We start from the raw sequence: 15,434 nt of genomic DNA, 5'->3' as shown, positions 1-15,434 counted from the left end.
CAGGGCCCTTCGGGTCTCGCGTTTTGTGATTTTTTTCCTTTTTTTTTTCGGGACTGCTCCCATCTTGGGGGACGGGGGTGGAGGGTGGAAAAAAAAAAAAAAACCTGGGTTACTTGTCCACTCTGCAGCCTGCTTTTCGGAAAAGACAATTTTTTTAAATTTTTTTTGAAAAAAGAGTGAGAACGCAGGTCACCGACAGGGCCCTGCGGGGCCACCTGGGGTCTGGAGGCCCACGGGAGAGCCCCGCAGTTCAGAGCCCAGCTCGCCCCCTGGCTCCTGGTCCCCCGGGGCCCCGGGGCCTCAGAGACTCCATCGGTTCCCCCAGAGGAGCGGACGCTGCGTTTAGGGACGCGGGGGCCCGGCCGCCTCCTCCCCGGGAGGCCTGCGGGCGCTGCAGGAAGGGCTGGGGCCAGCGTGCGCGTGAGCTCGCCGCTGCCCTTTACAGAAAGGGCGCGCGGCTCTCGGAGCCAAGGGACCCTCAGCGGACAAGTCGGCGCGGCTCGCCCGTCCCCGGGTCCCCGCCGCCCTCCCCGCCGCCCTCCCCGCCCCCCGCCGCCGGAGACGGTCCGGGCGGCCGCGCTCCGTTCGCCACGGCCTCTCGGCGGCGGCCGTTGGGGAGAAAGTTTCGGCGCCCTCCGGAACGGAACGCCTCGCTGGGCGCCCGGCAGGCGAGCGGCAGCTCCCCGGGGGGCGGGGGTCCCCCCTCGGCCTGTCCCTCCGTCGCGCCCGGGGTCCCGCGCGGGCCCGCTGGCGGGGTCACGCTCCACCCGCAGGCGCTGGGGACCCGGAGGCCGCGCCCGCGCATCCCTCGGCGGCGCCGCCGGTGGCTTTGAAGCGCGCGCGGAGCGGACGCGGGCAGGGCCTTCTCCGCCCTCCTTCCGGGCCCCGCGGCCACCCTCGGGCGCTCGCGGGGCCCGTCTGCAAAGCCTCGCGCCCTGCAAGTCCCGGCTCGGCGGGCCCGGTCCTCCCAAGCCCCGCCCCGGCCGGTGACCCGGGCCGAGCGGCGGCGCGCAAGCCCCGGGCCCCCCGGGCCCCAGGGAGGCAGGAGCCCCGACAACAATGAGGAGAGGCGGACGGAGCCCGGGCCTCCCTGCAGCCCGGGGAGAGCAAAGGCCAACGCGCGCCTGGACGCCCGCGCGGGCCTCCCTCTCTGGCCGCCGTGCACTTTCACTCCCTGCCACCGAGGGCTTTGCATCCCTTCGAGGCTTTCTGCACTTCACGTGGAATCCCCTGTTTCATTTGCCAGCAGCTCCGTCTGCTGAGAGGGACGTACTTTGGGGACTGCCAAGAAGCAGCAGACACAACTCGGCGCTGCCAATACAGCATACGGTTTTGTTCTCTCCTCCCTCCCCACCCCCTCCCTCGCCGCGCCGTCTGGGCCGAGCGGGAGGAGGCGGAGCTGGAGGTGGGGAGGACGGTGGGGGTGGCGGGAGCCCGGCGCCGAACAAACAAGTTCTCGGGCGACTTGTTTACATAGCAGGTGGACCTGACGTCAGCCAGGAGGCTCCGCCGCGGAGCCCGGCGACATCCCCGCCCCGCCTCGCGTCGAGAAGTTGGGGGCACCGGGGGGAGCGAGGGCGGGGAGGGGGGGCGCCAGCATTCAGGCCGGCCGCTTCCAAAAGCACTTTGGGGGAGCGACGACGACCACCGGCACCAACGAGGCAAAGTGAAACCAAACAAACAAGTGGCCCAGCCGCACTTCGGGAGTCCTCGGCGGCGCCCCCTCCCCCCGCCCCTCGCGGCAGAGGCGGCCCCGCGCGCCGCGTGTGTACAGTGCGCAGCGCCAACAACACGCGCGCGCGCGGCCCGGAGCGCGCACCCGCCGGCGCACACACTCACACACATAGACACACGTACGGACCCGCACACAGATCCGGGTGGGGGGGTGGGGTGGGGGAGCGGCAGCGCGAGACAGCGCGAGCCTCCGAGAAAGCGCGAGACACGCCGGCGCGTGCAGCTCCGCGGCGGCCGCTGCGCCCCGGCTCCAGCCCCGCGAGCGCCCGGCCCGGGTATTTATGCGGCGGCCGCGTCCGCCGGCTGCGGCTTCCTCCGGGCCCCCCCCCCTCCTCCCCCGGGGCGCGCACCACCGCCCCCCTGCACGCGCACACACACACACACACACACACACACACACTCGCGGCAGCAGCTGCCGGGACTCGCTCGTGGGTGTGTGTGGTTTGGGGGCTCCTGCCTCGGCGCGGCGGGTGCCACCTCCCGGGACGCTGGCCAGGCGTCCCAGGTCGCGGTAAGTTTCTTGGCCTCACTGTGGCGCGCGGCGCCCCCGCACCCCGCCCCGTCCCGGCCACCTCCGCGCCGGGCCGGGCGGCGACTTTAACTCCGCGGCGGGCGCGCTCCTCCCGCGGCGGCGGCGGCGGCGGCGGCAAAGTTTGGCCCCAGCAGCAGCGCTCGGCGCGGCGGGGCGGGCGTGACATGTGTCAGATTTCGGCTCCACGTCGGGGTCGCCTTCCGGACCCAGCATCACCACTTGTTGTTCTTTTTCTTTTTTGCATTGTGATTGGGAGCGGGGCGGGGGGGGGGGGGCGCAGTGGGGGGGGGGGGAAGGAAGGGAGAGTCGACCGAGGGGGAGACTGCCGTTGGCTCCCGGGTGATTTTTAGTTTTGAATATGCAAAATATCGCCTCGTCCGGAGAGACCGCGGCTGGAGGAAATGGTGTGTCGAAACACCAGATGTGTGTTTGTTGACTCCTTTTATTTTTATTGTTTGTTGTCTCTTCCTTTGCCTCCCTCCCTCCCTCCCCCCCCACCGCTTCCCTCCCTCTCCCATCCCCCCCCCCCCCCCGCCCGGGAAGGGAAGCAACAGTAAAAACATCTGGCGCTTGGAAGCACACACTTTATTGATCCAACTGCTGACCTTTATTTACTCGGTTGGGCAAGTGCATGCCGCCCGCCCCTGCGTCTCTAAGTTGGGCGCCGGAGCGGTCCTCGGAGAAGTACTTCTCTGGGAACGAGACGCGTTCCGGGGACACTCCTGTCTCTCGAGCGAGGAAAGTCCCGGCCCCCGGGGATGCTCCGGGATCACGGCGCGTCGCCCCCGCCGCCCCCGGGGCTGGCCCGGGTCTCACTTGCCCTGGGCTCTGGGGGAAGGTGTCCTCACTCTGTGGGTGGGTTTGGGGTGAACTCGCGCCTCCCGGGCCTGGAGGGAGGGAGGGAGGGAGGGTGGGAGGGGCGCGGGCACCTGGCGGAGCGGGGGAGGGCCCCGCGGGGGGCCCGTACCTGCGGGCGGGAGACGGGGCTGCTGGGGTCCCGACGGCCCTGCGCGCTCCCCGCGGCTCCGGTGCGGCGGCGGCTCGGCGGGACCCCCCGGGTGGCCGGGCGCGCGCTCCTCCCGCGCGGCTCCCGCGCGCCTCTCCCCGCCCCGCAGGCCGGGACGCGCCCAGACACCCCGACCCGCGCGCGGGCGCCGCTTCGGAGCCCGGCTGGCCGAGGGCTTGGGGCCTGTGCGGAGCGGGGGCAGCCAAAGTTGCCCTCCTCTCCCGACTCTGCGACCCCTGGGGTAAGTCTGCCTCGGGGCACCTGGCGCGGGGTGGGGGAGACACCGAGGAGGAGGGACGGGAGGGGAGAGACGCGTGCGAGTCTGGGGCTTCCGAGGGCGCAACCGGTGCGAGTTTTGCAGGCGGTAGGGACGACTGCTTAGGGGGCTCCTCGGACTCCGGGATCCCCAAGGACCTGGACCCATCTGTGTGCTTGTTGATTCCGCGTGTTTAACCAACAGACTTAGAGCACTCGCCGGACAGCTGCTCCCTGCAGCGCTGCAGCCCCCCCCCCCGCCCCCACTCGCTCCAGCCACATGTGGAAATCCACTCAGCCCCTTGGTCTGGAGGATCATTCCTCGAGGACGGTTTGCGCCCAGGTGGGCAGGCGTCCCGGCCGCGGCCCGGGTGAGCGCTGCTGAGGACGGCCCCGGAGGGAGAGGGAGTGAGAGACCCGTGGGAGCGCGTAGGATGCGTCCCCACCTGGTGCTCGCGGATTCGGGAGCGCTCACAGAGCCGCCTCCCCGAGCTGCCCAGAGCCGACCTGGAAGGATGATTGAGTAGGAGCAGGTAAGCCGAGGGGAGAAAGTGACGCCCTTGGTGTCAAGTAGCTGAAGTGGACGTTTTCCAACTGGAAGTATTTGGAGAGATTAACTTTTTAGGAAACAAAAGTTTGCCTGGAAGGCACATCTTTGCGCGCTCTCCTAACTCAGACGGTCTGGCCGAGCGGCGGTGGAGACGGGAGGGGCGGGTTTACCCGCGAGTCGTGCTGGAGGTCAACTCGCAGGCGAAGATGAGCTCGCAGAGGCTTGCTCGCCCCTGGGGCTCGCTGCGTGGCGGACCTCGGGGAACGGCCCAAGTTGTCAAGGGGCCTGTTTGTCTTTTCTGTCGCTGTGAGTTATGGACACGTATGAGCTCAGGGTGCTGGGATTCTAAAATGTAGCGTTTGTTTAGCAGCGTTGAGCAATTAATATACAACGTTGATTTATCTGTATCTGCCGTTAATAAAGCGGGTGTAAAGTTATATACACGGTGACTATGAGGGTCGTGAAATTTCATTTCAGTTTTGAAGGTTTTTTTTTTTTAAAGTCCTGTCTCTTTCCTTCCTTCCTTCCACCCTCCATCCCTCCCTTCCCTACTTTCCCCTCCCTCCCTTCCCTCTCTCTCCTCCCTCCCTCCCTTCCTTCCTTCAATTTTTATTACTTAACTAGACCCATGTTCAGTGATCGTTTAATTCAGTACTTGCTTCACTATTTCATTGCTACCCCAGACCAAGTGAAAGAAATATTTGATTGTGATTAAGCTACCAACTTTTAAAGAGGAGACTGGAAACTTGATGGTACATCCCTGTAGGTAAGGGAGAGAGGACTCTCAATTTTAAAGAATCATCATAAAGTTCACTCTTAAGTAAAAGAATTTCCAAGACGATACTTTTTATCATTCAGTTTTTTTTCAAGATATCATTCAGTTTAAGCAGTGCAATACATGCTTTCTTTTTATGCATAGATTATTAGTATGTTACCATCGCACTACAATGGATACTAGAAAACTCAAAGGGAATTACCTACAAATAGCAATTATGAACTGTTTTTAACAGTTTTTCAGAATTTCCCAACTTATATTTTGGGATTCAGAGTGATGGAAATTTTAGAATTGAATATTGTTTTCACAGAATTCATAGTCTGGGTGGAAGGAGACCTTTAATTACATTATGACATGAATAGATTTATTAATGGTTGTGTCTAAGTAAGCTGTCACCGAAGTTTTATTTCTTTGCACTGATGATCATACGGTGGTTGTGCTTTTACAAATAAAATAAATCCCTGTAATATTCTAGAAATCTAAGTGGCGGCGGGGGGGGGGGGGGATTGTTGTATATGCCACACCATAAAAATAGGGGAAAAAGGTGAACATCAAATTTACAGATAGCCTGTAATGAGAAGTTCTATTCCTTCGTACCTGCAAGAATTTAAAAACACAGACCAACTAGCTATTAGAATTATACTTTATGAAAAGTATATTTAAATATGTGAAAATAACTTCATGGTTTGACTGAGACTCATAGGGCATATAACAGTGTAATGAACATAGCCAGACAAATTTACCAGACATTTTTATTTCAAGAGAAAATGTGAGGCATACGGAACTCAATTACATAAAGGGCATATTATTTGTGGTATTTTTAAGGATTTATAGCTGGCTGTGCCTCATCACCCTTGTCTATTTCTGTGTTGATCGTCTCAGGGTACATCAGCTCTCAGTTATAATACTGATAGAAAGCAGAATGGAGGAAGTGGTCACGTATTCTCTGCCTCTCTAAATTAAATCAGAAAGAAGCCATTGACTTGTAAGAAGACAGTGTCACTGAGAAGTTCTCTTGACATGATTGTTGCTAGACAAAATTGCAAATTGCCAGTTGAATTCAGAAATAATAACAATTTCGTTACAATTACTGAATACTAATTCTTGGCACACTCAGACTATTTTCTTTTCTTTTTTTTTTTCTTTAACTTTGTGATAGACGGTAGTAAGTACCTTTAGTGATAGATGAATGGATCCCAAATGTTCCTACCAGTGCCCAGATTCATACCACCCTTTGAATAAAGAAAACCTGTGTCTTAAATCAGCCCAGACTGACTGTTGCATTTTCTTAAGGGTCTGAGAAAGTGATCCAGGTACTTGCAACTTTCCTTAAACGTATTCCAAGGCTTAGGATCCCCAGAGAATCGAATGCCTAAATCAAATGTTATATGCCATAGTTTGCTTTAGTTCGGTTCTTCTTCGGATGACATAAATATTTTCTTAGATCCAACTGTGTATCTCTTAATATACTTGGCCTCCAGTCATATCACTTCCATAGTCTTTATCAAGTAAAATACTTTAGGTTCCTAGAGTTGTTGTTGTGGTTGTGTTGTTGTTATTGATGTTGTTGTTTCCCCTTCATGGGGCTTAAGTCCTTTTCATTGCTTTTTTATGCATTTGTTCCAGAACTTTAGCTTCGTCATTTGTTTATCAGAACCTGCAAGTGGACCCCATTAATATTTCTTTCAGCACTCTACCTAAGCATAATTTGGGGGGGTTGTTTAAAAATACCATTCCTTTTTTTTTTTTTTTTTCTTAAGCTCAGCATTGGTCATATGAAGATTCATTGTTACTGAATTATCTAAATTCTCATATAGTAGAATGTTCTTTCCTTGTGTGTATTCTTACCAGTTAAAATAAATGGATGCTTACTTCTATTTGCGAATTACTTTTGCCTTGTCGTTACCTCTGATATATTTTTGTGCATACTCTTTTGCTCTGCTCAGTGTTTTTATCCATACCCCGCCCCCAATTTTCTAGACAAAAGAAGCAAAAAGAGAGAAACTTTGGTGAAATGTAAAGACTAATTAAAAGGTTAATGTTAGAACTTTGAGATGCTGAAGAGAGGTCCCTAAAGAAATTTTAGATTCGTTATGTTCCAACACTATTAATGTTAATGTGAAAAAATAAACCTGTATGTATGTGGTGACTTATTTTCGGATATATTAAAACCATTTTTCTCTATATAGGTGCTGTAGTAATTTGCTGTTATTACGTATTATTAAGTATTGTTCTAATTCTTAGCATAATCTCAATTTATAATTGAAGTGCCTGGGAATTTGTGTTTAACTACATGGGTTTTTTGCCAAGCAGTCAAATTAAGAGTATCAGGGCTCAAAAATGAAGTATACTGCTACCACCCCCATTTCATTTTCAGAGCTACATTATATTTTAGTGTTTTGCAGCTTTGGATCCTAATATTTTTTCATTTTGTAATTACGAACTTTGTTTATCTTTCTTGTATTTCATTACCTGTCCAACTTGCTTTCTATGAACAACTGAAATTCTAAATTACCTCAACTGATATAATTTTATCTAAAATTTTATTTAAAATGCATTTTCTCCATAAAAATATCTATGCAGGCCCACGTTCAACCTTTTAAATTCCTTGATATTTGAAATATGTGTCCTTGGGGTCTGCCTTTGGCTCAGGTCATGATCCCCAGGTCCCCGGGGGGTCGAGTCCCGCATCCGGCTCCCTGCTCAGAGGGGAATCTGCTTCTCCCTCTGCTCCTCCTCTCCCTTCCCCTCTGCTTGTGCTCACACGCTCTCTCTCTCTCTCTCTCTCTCTCTCGCTCTCAAATAAATAAATAAAATCTTAAAAAAAAAAAGACACGTGTTCTTGGACCTATACTCTACCAATTTAATTCAGTTTCTCATTCAGTTGTATACTCCCCTCTTCCTACAATCGACCAAGAATCTCTAGAACATACCTTCCCATTATATTGATAAATACATCTTCTTTCCTTTCTCTATGGCAAATTATTTTTATTAGCAAAAGCAAATAAAACTTAAATGTAGTAAAAGCACATTGCTGTGAAGCAGATGAATCCTCGGGGGTTTAAAAGCTCTCAGCATTTTTAGTTTATTAATGTTCTTTAATTTCTCTTGATTTCTATCTTGGAAGGCTTAAAATATACTCTGTGGAAGATAATGTTGATTTAAAATTTATTTAAGTTTCTAGTGTTTCTTTTTAAAGATCTACCATAAGCCTAAAAGATTCATACCATGAGAGTGTTACACGTTTTTTTTTTTTTTAAGGAAGTTAAGGAAATTAACTTTGAATTCCTCAAATAAGGCATGCTACTAGAAATAGTGTAAAGTTTTTGCGATATTCATTTCTTTCTTTTCAACTTTTATAATGGCATCTTCTGTGCAAGTGTTTTGTATTATTTTAGTTTTGTATCATTTTGGTACGTGTACACAACTACAGCCATCATTTTGCAACTTTTTCTCGATTTAGGAAAATAACAAACTTTCTTAAAGTGTATTTTAGGGGGTAGGAAAAAAATCAGTGGTAGACATATTTCAGAGAAAGCATTTATAAAATTTCTCACTGGCAGATAGCGAGGAGAAACTTATAGTACACTAATCCAAATAGCTTAACATCTTAGCATATGTAGACTGTCATAAAATCATCTCATTTAAAAAAAAAGCTCCCCAACATCCTTAAGAACTATTCCTCACCATTACTTCACCCAAAGTTATGTTCCAGGATTTGGTGATCTATATCTGTATGCCTCTAGCTCACTCTTTACTTTCTTTTTTGTCTTCAAATTTTTTCCCCTCTCTTGGTCTGCCTTAGTTTAGCAAAGTGTCCCCTTCCCCCGCCCTCCCCCACGGAATCTTGCTTTATACATCTAGTTAATACCACCACTGCTACCAGTCTGATCAGATGGACCATCATCTCCTCCTTGAGCTGTTCCAGCAGCTATTTATCCCCCCTCTTCTCTCTCTGGGCTCCACAGTTTGTTCTCGACACAGCAGAGCGATCTTTTAAAAATAAGTGATTATGTCACTCTTCTCTATAAACCTTCCAACAGCTTCTATGTCTCTGAGAATAAAAGACAAAGACCTTACATAAGTCCATGTTATTTGACCCCTGTTACCTATACGACGTTCTTTCCTAACCTTTTCCTCTTCTTCAGTCAACTCTGGCCACGCTGGCTTCCTTGATATTTCTCAAAACAAGAGAAGCGGATTCCCAGCTCAGAGTTTCTCCTCTGTGTTCTCCATCTGAAATGCTCTACCCTCGGGTATCTTCACGGTTTTCATGCCTCTGCTCAAACATGTCCTTATTAGAGAAGACTTCTCTCACTGTCCTGTATTTAAAAAAACAAAAAAACAAACAAAAAATCTCCCAGATCTTGCTTTGTAACAATCCACCCCACCCCCACAGCCCCATCATCAACTGACATTTGAAAAAGTTGTTTATTTATTTATCACCTGTTGTCCTGATGAGAACGTATATTCCATGGAGCCAGGGATTTGGTTCTGTTCATTGTTCTACCCCAGTGCTTAGAATAGTGCCTTGTATTAGGTAGAAGCTCTAAAACTAAATGAGAGAATGAATGAGTTGAGTTGTTGGAGGTCCAACAAATTATTTCTGTCTATATCATTGCCTCACTTTTGGGGTGACATTATTTTCACCTTACTTTTTCATCTGACACTTTATACCATCTCACATTTAGGAAAACTGTTCACTCCTGTTTTGACCAAGATATGGCTCTGCTCTCAGGTGGATATACTTCAAGTTCAATATTTTGTATCTCTTTTTTATTCCGATCTGAGACACGGTATTGCACTTAACTTTGGAAAGGTGTGAATGGATGTTTATGGTTCTGGACAAGAACAAATGCTCAGTAGTTGAGGGCTTCAATGTATTAATGCTTACTACAGTCAAAATAACAATCATATATTTCATAATTATATCTTAATCTGAATAGCGTAAGTAGAGTCCACAGGTATTTCTAAAGGCTACACTATGAATGCCACATCGGCGTACCAGTTATTTCTGGGATTGTCTTTGGGGAAGATGGGTGGGGGGGAATTGGTTAAGCCAAAGTCTCTTCTGAAAATCTTTAGAGTTAGATGGCTTTCCTTCTTTGTGTTAGCACATACCCCATAAGTTTACAACTTTCCTTGTGTCTCATTCTTTCAGTATCTATCCTTAAACAGAGCAGATGGAGGATTTGGCATTTGATGGAAGGTCCATCTCTCCAAATTTAAAATCTCATTCTTGAGCTTGCTCAAATTGCTTTCGGATAACTATAACTAGGGTATGACTAAGTGATACAACTCTCCATAAGACATCAGGCAGATAGATTATTTTCTTTTTAAGTTTTTATTTAATTTACATTTAGCTAACAGTGTAATAGTAGTTTCAGATGTATGATATAGTGATTCAACACTTCCATGCATCACCTGGTGCTCATGACGACAAGTACACTCTTCAATCCCCATTGATTATTTTCTTATAAACCTAATGCTCTGTAGATCTCCCTCTCACATATTATGTCCATATTTGAAATATGCACTAACTTGCTCAGTAATTTTATTTTAAATACCTTGAGAATAAAGAAAGGAGTCTGTAATCTTTTCTATTGATAATAAGGGAGGAGGGATCTTTTCTTTGCCTCCCTTCTCATTTCTCTTTTTCCCTCTTCCCTCTTCTGGACTGAATTATGAAATCTTTCAAAATCACTCTGATATTCTCATACCATCAGTGAATGTGTAGCCCTTGGAAAACTGTGAAACAAGGCAAAGTGGGCTTTTATTACATAATTACCCCACTTTTACCTTTTTAAAAAATTACTAACTTACATCTTCTGCTACTCTTCCTTGACTCCTTAGACACCCAGTGCCCTCCATATGGCCACCTGGCTATCCCAATGTATTCTCCTTCCCTTGTTCTGAGTCGGAAATTTTGTATTAAAGCACTTCTTTGGTAATAATAATTCGTGTTTGAATGTGAATGAAGATGGATCCTTCTGGAAAGTATAATTATTATTATAGCTAATAGAATAGCCAGTTTGGTTTATTATGCAGAGTTCTGTGTTAAGTGTCAGGGGACTTTCATTCTGGTACTCGGTCTGTCTGTAACTATTGTGTGATGTTGAGTAGGTTATTTCCTCCAAAATTAAAAAAGAGCCTGGATTAGTTTTATGTTATTTTCAGTTGAACTCTTTTTTGAGATACCAGAACCAAATTGGAAGCTATGAACGTGTCCTCTCATTACCACCATAAACACACACATAAATGAATGAATGGAAGAAAAAGATAGTTCATAAAATGAAAACAAACTGTTTTTGTTTTACTGTCGTAAAACAGAAACAATTAAAACTAACAAAAATTACCACAAAGAACTCTGCTTATGCAGCTCAGGGGGACTCAGTTAAAATTCAAAAGTATTTTTCTCCTATTATCTTAGCCTGCTGGGTATTTTCACACCACTCCTCTCCTCTGTCAGGAATAGAGCCTCCCCTTGTTTAACCAGCACACTGAAGCAAGCAGAGAAGATAGAGTGCACGTTTGGGGTTGATCACGTTTGGGTTAAGAAGAATGAATAACCACCTGGCATTCTCTCCCCTGAAGTACGTATCATCAACTTTCCAAAATATTAATTTCTTCCCAATTTTGCTTTGGTCCTGTGCTCATTCATATATTTAGCTCGAGGTGTCACCAATCCAGAAATAAAATGTGGAGTTGGATAAGCTGTTTGATAAACTTTGTCTTTTAAAATTAGAGCTCCCCTTTTTTGATGGACTTCACACACGCAGACATACATTTTTAGAACCCACATAAAATGTTGGGCTGCCACATGGTCCAGCCTATGCATTGTGCTGCATTAAAGGAAAAACAACTCCCAGCTATAGGAATACTACATATCTTTGCTGTAGTTTGGCTTAAAGGGAGTGACACGGTTTTATACAGTGTGCCACATAGGAAGTTTTGCCCCAAATCTCTTGAGGCGTCTTTCTTCTTCTCCTGGGTACTGCTAAAAAGTTTTTTAGAGCCTCATCTAGATCATTCCTTCACTGCTTTGCTGCCCCATCCCCCAGATGTGCAGCACATACAGTCATACCAAGTGTACACACCCTGTGAAGTGTGCCGTCCCATCATGAAAAGTCTGGTCTTTTTCTTTCCTCTGGCTGCTTTTCTTGTGGCAATCAAGGTTTGTCTTTATGCAGACAGACAAGGAGATCAGCAGCCAAGAGTTCTTCTCAGAAGGTAAGAGATTGGGAGTTGTGGGTGTTTTTAGCAGTGCTGTAAGCTTGCAAACATGCACATTCCAATGCATCTTACCTTGTCATATGTTAGAGAGGATGTATGTATATTCCCGTAACTAAGAATAGAATCCATTGGCCATCCTAACTTCGTGTTGTCCCAGATGAAATAACGTCGAATCCATAATTCCGATCAATTTATAATATTTACTTCCAGAAAAGTATACTTTTAAGTTATCCTTCTGATTCTTTGCTCTTTTGTAATTTTCATAAATGTCAAACTGTCCCTCACCCTACATGGCTATTACTCATACTCTTCCACAAACAGAAGAAAGGCAATGTGATTTGTTACATCTAATTGGTCTTTGATTTTACAAATTTGTTCTCTTTGATATCCATTTAATTATATCCTGAAAATATATCATTTCCGCTGGGCTCTAACAATGCCAGCTTCTAAAATATGACTGAGTACATGCCGAGTCATATTGCTGTATTAAAGGAACATTGTTATAAGTTTTGTTTTCATCTTGAGATTTTTCTGACTGTGTAAGATCAGATTTTAAGTGCAGATGCACAATGAAAGAGAATATACGGTAACAAGCTATGAATACATAACTAAGAAAAATATTTAAAAAAATTTTTTTTAATTTTTAATTTATTTATGACAGTCACAGAGAGAGAGAGAGGCAGAGACATAGGCAGAGGGACATAACTAAGAAAAATATTTAACGTTCATTTCTTATTTCTAGGATTATGTTTCTTATGAGAAGATATTTAAGATGTGGAATAGGAATGAATAGTTTCATTTTTACATGTTAACTAGTCACGAGATAGTAAAAATATATTTGATTCTTTTTAAAAATGTAATTTGGCTATACGTTTGACATTTTGTTTTAAAACAATGTGCTGGGGGATACCTAGGTGGTTCAGTTGGTTGAGCTTCTAACTCTTGATTTCGGCTCAGGCCATGATCTCAGGGTCGTGACATTGAGCACCACAGCCAGCTCTGTGCCCCACGGGGAGTCTGCTTGGGATTCTTTCCCTCTCCCTCTGCCCCTCCCTACTGTTCGCAAGTGCTCTCTCTCTCCCTCTCTCTCCCTGTCTCAAATCTTTTAAAAAAGTAATATAGTGGTTTTTATATTATAGGAATGATTCTGGTAATTTCCTCTTTTATTGTGTCTATTTAATGTCACAAACCATATTTTAATTGTTCCTCTTTATAAAGTTGTTTTAAGCTCTTTAATTTCATTCCATTTTTTTATTAAAGATAATTTATATGTGCTAAAATTCACCCGTTTTTAGTGTAAAGTCCTGTAAATCTTGACAAGCACATATAATTGTGTAATCACCACCACAGTTAAGATATAGAATAGTCCCATCATGGTACAAAATGTTTACATGTTGTTTTTAGTCACCTCCTCCTCTAATCCTCCAGACCCTGATAACTGCTGATCTATTTTCTTGCCCTATAGTTTTGTCCTTTCAAGTCTCTCTCTCTCTCTCTTTTTGGGGGAGGCAGGTTTTTATGCTTTATAAATTTATGGCATTTAGTGTGTTACTTTGATACTTTTATATACGATAACGTGGTTGCCATTGAAGCAATATTTATTATGTTACATAATTGTGGTACCATATTGTCTATATTCGTTATATATTAGACCTTTTTGACTTATATACAAGCAAGTTTCAAGTTTGCACCCTTAAATTAAGTCAGTCTTAATTGCTAACCCCTACCCCTGGTAACCACTATTTTACTTGCTGTTTTTTATGTGTGACTTTTTTAGATTCCACATAGTGATATCATACAGTAATTGATTTTGTCTGACTTATCTCACTTAGCATGATGCACTCAAGATCCATCTGTAAACGGCAGGGTATTTTCCCTTCCTATGGCTGAATAATATTCCATGGTATACATATACCACGATCAAGTCTCTCTTAAATAGAATCATACAGTGCGTAGCCTTCGGAGTTTTAGGCTGCTTTCACTGAGCATAATGCTTTTGAGATTCATTTATATTGTTGTGGCGTATCATTTTTTTTTCTCTGCAATAATGCAGTTGCTTGTTCCTGTCATAATTTCTTAGAAGTTTGGAATTCTCTCATTTTTCCATTCAAATATATTTTCATATAGCCTCAAATTTTATTTCACCTTATAAATTGGCATGAATTATACACAAGAGGCTTTACTGGTTAATCATTTCTAAAAATTAATTTGGGGTCTTTACCATAGTTCTCTTCCCTCATTCCTGCTCATTTACTGTTCATGTCTCTTTCCTCCTTGTCATCTGTTTGTTTGGAGCATATACGACTCATTCAGGTAGCCAGTTCTTAAAGAAGAAAGAAGCTTATCATCAATTGTTTAATAATATTTTTCATTTATGCATTCATTTACTTGTTTATTCCTCACTTACCTTTCACCAATCTCTGTAAATGGGAAAAGAGGTAAGAAGAAGAGAAGAACCTGAGAAATGAAAAGAGCCTTTGAGATCATGAAATTAATTTTCCATTCTCCCATCCAAGCCACACGGGAGATGGGGCTAGGGTTTCTTATCCCGGAGCCTCTGTCAGATTGCCTGTGGGCTGCAGTGTATGGAAAGGCAATAATCAAAGAGGTAAATCAGAGTCAGGTGAGCTGCTAAGAACAAATTGTCAGTTTGAACGGGTGGCTGGACTGAAAGGGAACAGAAACCAGGTACTCCTGGTTAGAGTGATAGGAGTGACAACAGACAAGAAGCCCGGAGAAACTTCCAGTGGGTTGGCTTTTTAATACACAAGAATTGAGCAGTCGAAAGACATCCTAATGTGAAGGAGGTAATCACCATGGCCATAACCCTGGCTAGTGGCTTTCAAAAACTTGCATGAATGAAAAATTTGTTATCTTAACATCCAACATTTGAAAAAAATTTAATTGTGAGGAAGTTCTGCCTTATTCTAGCTCTACCCTTTGAGTTTACAAAGAGAATTTCACATTGATAACTTTGTAGATGTCTGAAAGTTTTCACTTCCAATAAATCTTTCCTTTTCAAGCTAAAGAAGTCAGAGGTTTTTTTTCCTTTATATACTATATGGATTTATTTCACTCTTCACAGTTTTGATAACTCTCCTCTGGATTGCTTCTGTGTGCCAGAGTTCCCCTTTAAAATGTACCTAGAGGGCAGCCCGGGTGGCTCAGCGGTTCAGCGCCTGCCTTCAGCCCAGGGCCTGATCCTGGAGACCCGGGATTGAGTCCCATGTCGGGCTCCCTGCATGGAGCCGGCTTCTCCCTCTGCCTGTGTCTCTGCCTCTCTCTCTCTCTCTCTCTCTCTTCCTGTGTGTATGTCTCTCATGAATAAATAAGTAAAATTAAAAATAAA

The 15,434-nt window shown here is 46.0% G+C and overlaps 1 protein-coding gene across 17 annotated transcripts in view; it reads left to right on the top strand.

The window, feature by feature from the left end:
* The first annotated feature begins 2,070 nt into the window (after positions 1–2,070).
* The window catches only part of FOXP2 (forkhead box P2), a 555,034-nt gene continuing 541,670 nt past the window's right edge, over positions 2,071–15,434 (top strand). For 6 of the 17 annotated variants that reach the window (XM_077856075.1, XM_077856072.1, XM_077856063.1 and 3 more), the window contains exon 1: positions 2,073–2,245. The gene's annotated coding sequence lies outside the window, so the exon portion shown is untranslated. Of the gene's footprint in view, positions 2,246–3,376; positions 3,514–15,434 lie in introns of those variants that run through there. The other 11 variants (XM_077856077.1, XM_077856079.1, XM_077856078.1 and 8 more) reach the window with 6 other exon arrangements.

The sequence above is a fragment of the Canis aureus genome, chromosome 18 (genome assembly GCF_053574225.1).
Source record: "Canis aureus isolate CA01 chromosome 18, VMU_Caureus_v.1.0, whole genome shotgun sequence".
NCBI classification, from domain to species: Eukaryota; Metazoa; Chordata; class Mammalia; order Carnivora; family Canidae; genus Canis; species Canis aureus.
This window is presented reverse-complemented; position numbering and strand designations above follow the sequence as displayed.